We start from the raw sequence: 12,431 nt of genomic DNA on the forward strand, positions 1-12,431 counted from the left end.
AGAAGAGGCTCCAATGGGCGATCACCAACAGAAGAGAACTGAGGAGGGGAACAGCATCGGCCTGGAACATGAAAGCGAGTTCAGTTTACTTGAGTGGCCTGCTCAGTCCCCAGTCCTCAACCCAATAGAACAGGGGTGTCGAACTCATTCCATGGAGGGCCGAGTGTCTGCGGGTTTTGAGGTTTTTCCTTTCAATTAAGATCTAGACAACCAGGTGAGGTACAAGGTTGAAGTGAAAACCCGCAAATGCTCCGTGGAATGAGTTTTACAAGTGCAATAGAGCATCATTGGGATGAGATGGAACGGGCAGTTCACAACGTGAATGTACTGCTGTCCAACCTACTGTGTGATACCATCATCGTGTCAGCATGGACCAACATCCCTGTGAAACGTTTCCGACATCTTGTAAAATGCCCCTAATAATTCAGGCTGTTCTGGAGGCAAAGGGGGGTCCGACCCGGTAGTAGATGGGTGTATCTAATAAACTGTCCGGTGAGTGTAGAGCACTTCTACCCTTAGCTGTGAGGGCAAACAAGGATAGAAGAACCAACACACAAATAGATTTTTTATTGTGGAACAACTAGAAAAAAATGCTGACAAAAAGAGAAGAAGAGAAGAGGAAGTCCATCAGTGTCTGTCCAAGTGTTTCTACTGTTCTAGTGACAGTGAGAAAGAACTCCCACTGGACTCCTGTTTCAACATGGTAAGAGTCTCTGTTACTGGACTCCTGTTTCAACATGGTAAGAGTCTCTGTTACTGGACTCCTGTTTCAACATGGTAAGAGTCTCTGTTACTGAACGTTGAATGTAATAAGCCATTTAGTCATATATATGTTAGTATTATGTATGTTGTACTTATGAACAGATGTTCCTCTGATCAGGCCTTGTGTGTCGTCTCATACTTTTCATATCATAGTATTTCTTCTCATATTATTTTTAATTGAGTATACTGTACATGAAGTATGTTCTGTCATGATGATGATGTTGACTGGTTAGTATACTGTACATGAAGTATGTTCTGTCATGATAATGACTGGTTAGTATACTGTACATGAAGTATGTTCTGTCATGATAATGACTGGTTAGTATACTGTACATGAAGTATGTTCTGTCATGATAATGACTGGTTAGTATACTGTACATGAAGTATGTTCTGTCATGATGATGATGTTGACTGGTTAGTATACTGTACATGAAGTATGTTCTGTCATGATGATGTTGACTGGTTAGTATACTGTACATAAAGTATGTTCTGTCATGATAATGATGTTGACTGGTTAGTATACTGTACATGAAGTATGTTCTGTCATGATAATGGTGTTAACTGGTTAGTATACAGTACATGAAGTATGTTCTGTCATTTTGATGATGTTGACTGGTTAGTATACTGCACATGAAGTATGTTCTGTCATGATGATGATGTTGACTGGTTAGTATACTGTACATTAAGTATGTTCTGTCATGATAATGACTGGTTAGTATACTGTACATGAAGTATGTTCTGTCATGATGATGTTGACTGGTTAGTATACTGTACATGAAGTATGTTCTGTCACGATAATGGTGTTAACTGGTTAGTATACTGTACATGAAGTATGCTCTGTAATGATGATGATGTTGACTGGTTAGTATACTGTACATGAAGTATGTTCCGTCGTGATGATGTTAATTGGTTAGTATACTGTACATGAAGTATGCTCTGTAATGATGATGATGTTGACTGGTTAGTATACTGTACATGATGTTCTGTCATGATGATGATGATGATGTTGACTGGTTAGTATACTGTACATTAAGTATGTTCTGTCATGATGATGATGACTGGTTAGTATACAGTACATGAAGTATGTTCTGTCATGATAATGATGTTGACTGGTTAGTATACTGTACATGAAGTACTTTCTGTCATGATGATGATGACTGGTTAGTATACAGTACATGAAGTATGTTCTGTCATGATAATGGTGTTGACTGGTTAGTATACTGTACATGAAGTATGTTCTGTCATGATAATGACTGGTTAGTATACTGTACATGAAGTATGTTCTGTCATGATGATGTTGACTGGTTAGTATACTGTACATGAAGTATGTTCTGTCATGATGATGATGTTGACTGGTTAGTATACAGTACATGAAGTATGTTCTGTCATGATGATGTTGACTGGTTAGTATACTGTACATGAAGTATGTTCTGTCATGATAATGTTGACTGGTTAGTATACTGCACATTAAGTATGTTTTGTCACGATAATGGTGTTGACTGGTTAGTATACTGTACATGAAGTATGTTCTGTCATGATGATGATGTTGACTGGTTAGTATACTGTACGTGAAGTATGTTCTGTCATGATAATGGTGTTGACTGGTTAGTATACTGTACATGAAGTATGTTCTGTCACGATAATGGTGTTAACTGGTTAGTATACTGTACATGAAGTATGTTCTGTCATGATGATGTTGACTGGTTAGTATACTGTACATGAAGTATGTTCTGTCATGATAATGACTGGTTAGTATACTGTACATGAAGTATGCTCTGTAATGATGATGTTGACTGGTTAGTATACTGTACATGAAGTATGTTCTGTCATGATGATGTTGACTGGTTAGTATACTGTACATGAAGTATGTTCTGTCATGATGATGATGTTGACTGGTTAGTATACTGTACATGAAGTATGTTCTGTCATGATGATGATGTTGACTGGTTAGTATACTGTACATGAAGTATGTTCTGTCGTGATGATGATGTTGACTGGTTAGTATACTGTACATGAAGTATGTTCTGTCGTGATGATGATGTTGACTGGTTAGTATACTGTACATGAAGTATGTTCTGTCATGATGATGATGTTGACTGGTTAGTATACTGTACATGAAGTATGTTCTGTCATGATGATGTTGACTGGTTAGTATACTGTACATGAAGTATGTTCTGTCATGATAATGACTGGTTAGTATACTGTACATGAAGTATGCTCTGTAATGATGATGTTGACTGGTTAGTATACTGTACATGAAGTATGTTCTGTCATGATGATGTTGACTGGTTAGTATACTGTACATGAAGTATGTTCTGTCATGATGATGATGTTGACTGGTTAGTATACTGTACATGAAGTATGTTCTGTCATGATGATGATGTTGACTGGTTAGTATACTGTACATGAAGTATGTTCTGTCATGATGATGATAATGACTGGTTAGTATACTGTACATGAAGTATGTTCTGTCATGATGATGTTGACTGGTTAGTATACTGTACATGAAGTATGTTCTGTCTTGATAATGATGATGATGATGCTTTTGTATCCTCTTCTCCACCATCTTCTATCTCTGCAGGGTGGTGAATCTCAACACTCCAACCTGGTATTCATCCTGCTCATGACTACAGGTAAACTAGTTGAGATTAAATGACATTTTAGTTGTACTTGTTTGTTTACCCCCTGAAAAGGAATGATCTGGATTTATTGGTGTGTACTGTGTTCATTTGAAAACTAAACCTCACACTACTTCTCTTTCGTTGGTTTCACAGAAAAGGAACTCGAAACTCTCTTGGAGCAGATGGCACAGATTTCAACACCACAAATGTACTTCTTACTTCTTGTGTGTCTGTATGTGTGTGTCATGCTTACTTATGCTGTCTTAGTCCATGCATTTGTTACAAACAACAAGCATGTGACTGTGCTCTTTGCAGACGGGTGTGTTGCACTGAGATCACCAGCAGCTGACTTTTCTATCCTTTGCGCTTGGGCAGAGCTGGCGCCTCTTCTTCTTATGGCCCTGGCTGCTGTGAGTGGTGGTGGCATGGCTCTCTCATCACCCTACATCTTTCCATTTCCTCAGTGATGACCTTTGGTAGGTTGCAACAGCCTTCTATGAGCCTCTGCATGTGTGGGATCACAAGCTCTTTGACCAGCTCCTTGATGAACAGCTTTCAGGTGCTGTTCACACCTACCATGAAGTTGGGCTTCTGTGCCATAAATATGGTGTAAGCATTGAGGTGGCAACATCCAGCAGGTTGTATCACAGCACCATCGGCCACCTCCTTGACTGGCGTTTGCATGTGTAATTACGCACCATCTGATCCATAATGTCCACTCCTCCTTTTGTGCAGTTATTGTATTGGATCATCTCTGGCTTCTTCTTCGCACAGGCCTCATCCACCGCTTTGTCATCATGCAGGGTGCTCAGGAGGGCAACAGCCTTTCGCTGCTTCAGCACATAACTCACCATGGCCAAGTTGCCATTAAAACCAAACTCGGAGCGATGCACCTTCTTGAACTTGGATGGCTTCATAATTGTTGGTATGTCTGGCTTGTTTTGTCATAGAGTCCCCACAATTGTCAAGTTATTTTCCCAGAGGTACACTAGTAAAGAAGTTGTCCATTGTGATGTTGCGACTTGTGATTCAAAACAAAGGGACAAATTGTCAATTTACTTTATTTCCAAAATTATACATTTGGAATTTCTATTAAATTCTTTTTGGATTCAAGATAACAACATCTCACAATAATGATTAAAATGTCTATCTAAAATACACACTAGAAAAGATAAACAAGGCTGAGCGAGGTATTGAAATAATACTTACAGAGCGTACTATTTCACCTGTTTGTCTCATTCCACTGAACAACTTTCGGACAACGCTCTCTCCAAGGTTGTTCTGAACCTCCTCTGCTGGCTGTCAGCCTGTGTAGACTATGCCATCAATGGCATAGGGGACTCTTGCGTCACACACCCAGAAGATCTGTATGCCATATTTGGCAGGTTTGCTGGGCATGTACTGTGCGAACCTGCTTCTGCCCCGGAACGGCACAAGCTGCTCATCCAGTCGCTGGGGATGAACCTTCCTCTACAGTTTGCTAAGAAAAGGTCCCACACATACTGGAAGGCTGCCAGGTGGTCCGTTGCCTCTCTGAACACTCTGGTCCTCTTGTCATCAAGCCTCAGGTAGCGACGGATATCCTCATATCTTCCGACCGACTTGGTGACCTTATACATTGGATTCTGCAGTGGATCCAAAATGTGGCTCCCGTGTGGAGACATTCCAGCTGTTAAACACATAAAGGCCTTTAGTTCCTCTTTGTTGACCTCTCTCCACTCTGTCCCTTTTGCTGTCTCCAATTATTTTAGCATTAGTGTGGCTAAGTTTAGACCCCCCCCTCCCACATTCTCCTAGTCATCTTCCAACTACTCCCCTACCCCCACCCCCCTCTCTCTGATTAGCTGGCTGATTAAATTTTTGGGGCGAAACATTATATCCGACCAACCGACAAACAGACTAACTTATACTAGCTGCATGGCTAGCTGGCTAAGATCAAGATCAGGTTAGATAGATAGATTATTATTATTATTATTATTATATAGTATACATTTCTCTCTAACTTCTGTAATGATGGACGTGCAAATGTTATAGAATATTTTTTTATCTGAAGACATCAAATGTTTTGTGAGGTCAACTTTTTGTAAAATACTTGCATGTATCAGATGATGAGCATAATTGTCTTCCAGTATTGTGAAATTGTTGACTGCAGATGTGTTGTCCACTGTAAATATATTCCTGACTGGAAAAATGTACTAGGATCAAAGGTTCCTATCAAATTCCATGAGAAATGTGTATGGGTAATATTTTTACCCGACATATGTAAACTTGGGGTAGTTATGCAAAAACTCATTTTACTCAATGAGTTAAAAAGGAGAAACGAAAACTGTGATTACCGAACACTAAAAACAAGATATTTAATAAATACTTTATTAATTACATTGATTTTATTGTTGCAGCAAAAAGAAAGGTCAGTTTGACGAGTGCAATGTAGTGAATTCCATAGGAAATACCTACGGGTCATATTTGACCCACATATGAAAACTTGGGGTTAGCGATGCAAAAACCATTTTTACTTAAAAAAATAAGAAATTAAAAAACAAAACTAGAATGTTGGAACATTAAATACACCGTATTTAATGAATTCCTGGAATATTAGATGATGACATTTTGGGGGGATCAATAGAGCAAAAAAACATTAGGCCGGGTCATTTTGACCAGACATATGCATCCTAGGGTTTTAAAGGGCTCTTCTTTGACCATACCCTGCTCTTACACGCTTAGAATCACAGACCTGAGAGAGAGCAATTCAGGCACCTTCAGCTTCCTGTTTTGGACTAATGTCACTCCTGGGGGGTGGATGGGGAATCCAGGAGTCAGGTTAAACGTGACAATTCATCATTGTCCGTTTTTGTCCGTCAAATGTTCAACTTAAGACAGCTATTTTCTATTGTATTCGCACAAAGTCTGCACAAAGGCCAACAAAAGCACGTGTTTTTTGACTGACAATCATCCCGCTGTCCGTCAACGGATGTCTCCGTAATTTTGAGACACAATATAAGAGGAGAATCTTCTGGAAGCTTTGGGAGGAGAATCTATTATGCTTTACCTTACTGTCTGTTATTTTCCTGGGTTTGACTTGATCTAATAAAGCTATTTTGTTTGAAATCAAATCAAAACTAAATTAAAATGACCCCCACTCTACCCAGGGCTCCATGTTGATTTGACCCCTGACCTAGTTGTGGACAGCGAGAGGGCCGTCCTGACCTGTGGCTCCTACTTCATCAGAGAGAATCCCACCTACACCTGGTACAGGGACACAACCTTTGACCTATACCAACAAGGTCAAGGTTATGGCCAATTACCTGGAACTAGACCCGGTAGGCAGGGAGGATGCAGGCAGCTACTCCTGTGCGGTGAGCGGCAGAGAGGATTCCCCTGGTCCGGCAGTGATCCTTGTAGTGGGATGTGAGTAGAGTGCTTAGAGAGGATATTAGAAATGTATGCATTTCTTCCGTTTATGTCCCTAGCAAATCATCTATTGGCTCTGAGAGTCAGCAACCCAAATATGGTTTTGTTTACTGACCTACATCTTAGCATTAGCTTGAAAAACAACAAAGGGGTATACTACAGCTAACTTTGATAAACAACCAGAAATAACCATTAATTTTCTGATTCATTAAGAAAGCTAAACTTCAATATGTGTTTTTGGTTGTTCAGTCAATTAGACCATGTCATTTTAAGCTTTTTTTCTAAGAAATAAAACATTATTTTACAATATTTAGGCAAGTTAGCTGGCTAACTCATTGACCCTGCTTCGTAGTAAGCCCCTCTGGAGTGGAAGGACCCCAGTCAGCATGCGCTAAATAACATGCCATAAACAGCTCAATGTCACCACAACATCAGCTGTGGGTGTTAATCTAGAGGTTACAAACTGTCTTCATCGTTTTCTCCTCCAGACTTCCCAAAGAACACCTCAGTGTCAGTCACAGTCAGTCCCTCTGGTGAAATAGTGGAGGGCAGATCAGTGACTCTGACCTGCAGCAGTGATGCCAAGCCACCAGTGGATAAATACACCTGGTACAAGAAGAATGAAGAACGGACAGGGTTCTCAGAAACAGGATCAGGGCAGAGTTACATCATCCTTAACATCAGCAATGAGGACAGTGGGCAGTACTTCTGTAAGGCTGAGAATCAATACGGACCACTTGACTCTGCACTCTCAGTATAGCAGGTAAGATATCCATTTAATTAATATTGTCGGTCTAAAAAATGTCAGATGGGCTGGTTTATATTTCTCCTAATGGGCTGGTCTCAACTTGTCATCTTCTGTAGGTGGTCACCTTCACCAGGGTTGTAGGTTAAATGTTCTGATGTGAGTAGCTGTTGTCTTTATCTGGTAGTCGTCTTCTCCCAGGTAAACCAGTGTTTCTCTGGGCTCCCGTTGTGGGGGTGGTGGCTGTGTTGGCAGCTGGAGCTCTCCTAGTCATCCTCTATGGCACACTGAAGAAGAGGCGAGCCCATTAGGATAGCAGGGTTGGGCAGGGCCGTCACCATAGTTTCATAACATTCGGGGCTCTGTCCTAAAGACCAGGTGCTGAGGGGTTTGTAGGTCCGGAGAAAAAAAAGGAAATTTCAAAAAAATAATTTCCTGCAATTCTCTGTCATTTTACATGACTGGAGACATACATTAATATTTGTTATACCACACAAATTAGCAAAATCACAAGCTACTCTGAAATGTACGTGCTGAGATCAATAAAACAAATGACTCATCTTAAATGCAACCAGTAGTATTGGCCAATGAAAAGAGTGGACACGCAGATCAAAAGGTTTACAAAATTATAGTCCACCAACTTTCCAGTGCCACTCACCTATTCAAACAGATTTTTCCCTCAATTGTATTTTGAAAAATTGCTAAATACCTTCTAGCTTTTTAAAATAAGCTATTGAACCTCTGTGGCTAAATTATGCTGGTGTAGTATTTTCAATGATTTCATTTATTTATAGAGCCAGGAGTCGGGTGAGTATTGGTTAAGTGGGACACCTGGCAAAGATGGACACTTAAGCGTTGTAACGGATATCTTTGAATGTGTACAACAACATAACCAACAGCCAATGCCTGTGTGTTAGTGAGGAAAAAAATGCGTTCAATGGGTATGACGCCATCATGGTGGGCGTGGCATCCCGTGTGATGACGTGTCTGTAGAGGCATAATAGATGTGAAATGACATTGGATAAATAATGGTAAATAATGTTAAGGTTATAAAAAACAAAGAAAGGATATTCAGTGTCTCATTACAACATATTTTGTAATGGGATGTAATTGTCAATCAAAATGACTGTAAATGGTTTTCTTACTACTCTCAACTTTTTAGAATATTGACATTTTGAGAGTTGTCGCAGTATGTCAATGCCTACTGTCAAACTGGGACCCCCTGTTACTGGAAAACTGGTAACCTCCTCTAGGCCATTTTAATGCAGATTTTGTATATATATGTCCGGGGATTACGACATTCAAACGAGGCTGCAAAGAAAACTAATGGGACTGTAGTGACTGTGTTGACTTCAAAATCTGGGGTGTGAACTACGTTTCTATTCATGCGTTGATCGACATGGTAATGGCTCTATAGTATTGGAGAAAAGTTGAAAAAACTGACCCTCCGTCACATCGTGACGTGTCATGCCGTAACGTACAGCACGCATAAAGCAACTATTTCTGTCTTACAATCTCTCTCCACCAGGTGTAACACTTCTCTCATCGTTTAAAAACAAGAAATGGACAGTGACGGGGGTAAGGGGGGATACCTAGTCATTTTTTGCGTCATCACTGCAAGTGATCATGACTCTCAATAGACGATGTTTACTTCTGAAGATCACTTTAGCACCGCCCTAAAAACCCGATTCAAATTCGACACAAACCTTCAAATAGGTATGTAATGACACATTATATAAACTCTTTATAGTGTTTTATTTACATTTTAGATGCGATAAGGTGATAAGTTGGACAGATCGAGTGAAAAAAAGCCGTTTCCCCACATGACATCTCTCCTCACTATCAAGCATTAGTTTCGCTTCCCCACGGAGCTCATTGCCTTCTTGAATCATGCTGAAACGGGCAGCGTGGTCTCGTCATGGATTTTGTTGGAAAGGGAAGAAATTGTGCTCTACAATGGTATTGACATTACAGTAGATCTGGAAGTATTACGTTTTTTGGGCGCTAAAATAAGGTCAATTGAATGGACCAATGCGATGTACAAAAGTGAGTGAGTTTACGTTACATTTCTAAATAACAATTCCTAGCTATTTGGATAACCATACAGGTGTATGATGACTAAAGATTATTTTGCTGTATGTGACTCTGGTGACAATAAAACAGTTATTGAAATTGTTGAGGGGTAACGTCTTTCTGGTTTCATTCTACAACATGATCATTAGAGTGTATGTCATGTGGAGAATGTAGAGCTGATAGGTCCTACATGAAGTTCATTGTATTTTATTTATAGGCTGTAATTACATATAGGCTACATCATATCATTATAATCAAGTATGATGATAATAATAATACATGATAACAATAATAATAATAGTACATGATAACAATAATAATAATAATAATACATGATAATAATAATACTCACAATACATGACAATAATAATACATGATAACAATAATACATAATAATAATAATAATAGTACATAATAATAATTATAATAGTACATAATAATAATAATTATACATGATAATAATAATAATAATACATTATAAAAATAATAATGATAATATTACATTATAATAATAATCATAATAACAATCATGATAATAATAATACATTCTTAATGTTCCACATAAATACATTTAATTTAACTAGGCAAGTGAATTAAGAACAAATTCTTATTTGCAATGACGGCCTACCCCGGAAAAGTGGGTTAACTGCGGGTAGCCTATGGTTAGAGCGTTGGACTTGTAACCGAAAGGTTGCAAGATTGAGTCCCCGAGCTGACAAGGTGAAACTCTGTCGTTCTGCCCCTGAACAAGGCAACCCAGGCCGTTGTTGAAAATAAGAATTTGTTCTTAACTGACTTGCCTAGTAAAATAAAAAAGCGAACGACAGATTTTTACCTTGTCAATTCGGGGATTTGATTCAGCAACCTTTCGGTTACTAGCCCAACACTCTAACCACTAGGCTACCTGCCGCCCCACGCACGCACCTGCACAAATCCACGCATTTGTATAAATAATTGAAGTTTATCATTATTATATTGAAATTATTCATATACTCTCCAATTTATCCTTCATTCCAATAAAGAATTAAGTGTCCCACTTTGCCAATCAAGGCGTCCCAATTTGCCCGTAACGACTTAATGTGGTCTCAACACAATTTGTGTTTATTATTTATGTTTTATTTTGTTTAGTGCAGTAGTGTAGTAGACTTTTTAAGCAATGTAGAACATCCCATTGTCTTGGGGGTTAAGACAATGGGATGATTCTGTAAGGTGTTCCGGAAAACGAATTTTCAGAAAGTGTCCCACTTTACCAATACTCACCCTAATTATATAATTTGGTAAATGTATTTCAATTTCTCTGCATCACTTCCAGCACCCCTTTCTGCAGCGCTATGTTATCTTCTATGCGCTGTGCTCTACCCAAGGCCTAATAAATTAATCAACACTTCTTATTATTAATTACACCCCTTGTGGTCAGTAATCCCATATGAAGTTATTCTGTAGGTAGTCCTACTGTAACAATAATATTTAAAATAATCTATCAGAATGCAGCCTAGCCTACAATTACGAGAATCAATTCAGTAAGTCAATGAAGCCGATATTGGTTTCAGCTATATAGTTATTGAAACGATTACCTTTTGAAACAATAAAACAATATGTCAAATGACTTGAATAGCCAATGGGAAAAGTGTACAAATGTGTATTCGCATTAGTAGGTTAAGTGATTGAAATGCATCAGAAAAGTAATGGAAAGCTCAGGAAAACACCAGGGAAGCTCATCAGGTAGACTATAGGACTAATGTGTGCGTAGAGAAAATCGGCAGTGCTTTCAATTGCTAAACTAATAATCATGAGAGCTCACCTCAATTTAGCTAACATTTCCCAGCCTAATTGAAACCAAATATCCACACGGAGATTCAGTGAAAACAAAAATCTGACATTGATTTATCCATATGAGTTCTCATGCTTGTCTCAAAGCAGCACAGTGACGTTGTCCCAATCAACACGGTGCTGGAATTATCAGTTGACCACATGTCCATTACTTTACATTTATTATAACCAGTTACTGTGTTGTCTTCTTTAGGTAGTCTACCGGAGCACCATTGTTTTGGAATTATTATTAAGACATCATTTCTGAATGAAAGTCGATACCAACATGAAGCCTTTTGTATAAAATAATGTTAGAATGTAGGCTACATACAATTCATCATCCGAATTTCACGATTGCCTACACATACTGTAAGTATTACAAAAATTAGGTCATCATCACTGTCAATCCCGAATGATAATTCTTCACATTTTACAGGTGAAACGTCCATGCTGCATGACGTCAACCATTTGATCCCAATTAGTTTCATGGTAATATGCATTTCGATCTTATTGAGGGATGTAAATAAGGGTGGCTAACCAGACTAACTAATCACACTGAGAGCACATGGAGTTAAACAGCCAACCATGAGAAATACAATCCATCATTTCAGCACAATCATCCTAAATTGTCATAAGAAATGAAATTGTGTTTTTGGTATAACAGTAGCCCGACATTATCATGCTATTATATTCGGTTTGTTATGTTGAATCCTAATTAATCATTATTAAGTGATCTTGCGAGACATACCACCATAACTGCGGGTGCGGGTAGCCTATGGTTAGAGCGTTGGACTTGTAACCGAAAGGTTGCAAGATTGAGTCTCCGAGCTGACAAGGTGAAACTCTGTCGTTCTGCCCCTGAACAAGGCAACCCAGGCCGTTGTTGAAAATAAGAATTTGTTCTTAACTGACTTGCCTAGTAAAATAAAAAACGAACGACAGATTTTTACCTTGTCAATTCGGGATTTGATTCCTTCCCCCCCCCCACGCCCCCGACAAACCACGCCCAT

General features: G+C 38.9%; 1 long non-coding RNA gene across 1 annotated transcript in view; it reads left to right on the forward strand.

The window, feature by feature from the left end:
- Window positions 1–625: 625 nt before the first annotated feature.
- The window catches only part of LOC106606238 (uncharacterized), a 30,101-nt gene continuing 18,295 nt past the window's right edge, over window positions 626–12,431 (forward strand). Inside the window, exons 1-4 of the long non-coding RNA XR_001329010.2 lie at window positions 626–777; window positions 3,344–3,395; window positions 6,533–6,791; window positions 7,283–7,557. This is a non-coding gene — a long non-coding RNA (uncharacterized lncRNA). The remainder of the gene's footprint in view (window positions 778–3,343; window positions 3,396–6,532; window positions 6,792–7,282; window positions 7,558–12,431) is intronic.

The sequence above is a fragment of the Salmo salar genome, chromosome ssa06, assembly GCF_905237065.1.
Source record: "Salmo salar chromosome ssa06, Ssal_v3.1, whole genome shotgun sequence".
In the NCBI taxonomy this organism is placed as follows: Eukaryota; Metazoa; Chordata; class Actinopteri; order Salmoniformes; family Salmonidae; genus Salmo; species Salmo salar.